We start from the raw sequence: 836 nt of genomic DNA, 5'->3' as shown, positions 1-836 counted from the left end.
ACATGCTTTTCCCCCTGTATGACTTCTCTGATGTCTAGCTAGTTGATAATCCTGCCTGAAGTTTTCACCACACTCCAAGCATTCATACAACTTCTCTGCAGTGTATATCGTCTCATGCCTAACAATCACTGACTGATCAGAACAGCTGTTGCCACCTTCAGTGAATTTATATGTATTTTTTCCTATATGCTGTTTTTGAAGGGAACTGAGCCTTCCACTCTGACTAATACTGATACTTTTCCCACAGCTTAAGGATGAATTCAGTTTCTCTCTAGAATGAACTGTCTGGTGTCTAACAAGGCTCGATTTATCAAGGAATCCCTTCCCACATTCCAAAAAATTGTATGCCTTCTCCGTCATATGCCCTCGCTGATTTAGGGCTTGTTGGCAGCTTAAGATTTTACTGCACTCAGGAAGCATTCTCATTTCCTTTGGGCAATGAGTTTCCTCTTCAATTTTATATTCACCACCCTGAGAAGTTCTGGATTCATCTCCCGGCTTCTGCATTTTGCTCTCCTCTTCCCTCTCTGCTCCATCTTGACTCCCCACTTTTTGTTCCTTCTTCTGCTCCTCAGGTCTTTCTGGTGACATTTCTGAGGGTTTCCCCTCAGCCATGATACCCCGGACACCTCCTGATGGCATAAAAGGAAAAGCAGGTATAATGCTGTGGAGAAACGCTATGCATGTATCTGTCTGTTTATGATTTGTACTTTGAAGAAATATTTGTGCAACTTCTCTTGGTGTCAGAGTGTAATTGTCAAAATTCAAGGCCTTGTACTTTTACTGTGTTACAGACCTATTTAACAGTAGCTGCTTGGTGACACGTTTTGGAAAGG

The sequence above is a fragment of the Rhineura floridana genome, chromosome 3 (assembly GCF_030035675.1).
Source record: "Rhineura floridana isolate rRhiFlo1 chromosome 3, rRhiFlo1.hap2, whole genome shotgun sequence".
NCBI lineage: Eukaryota > Metazoa > Chordata > Lepidosauria > Squamata > Rhineuridae > Rhineura > Rhineura floridana.
Note: the sequence above shows the minus strand (reverse complement) of the source record.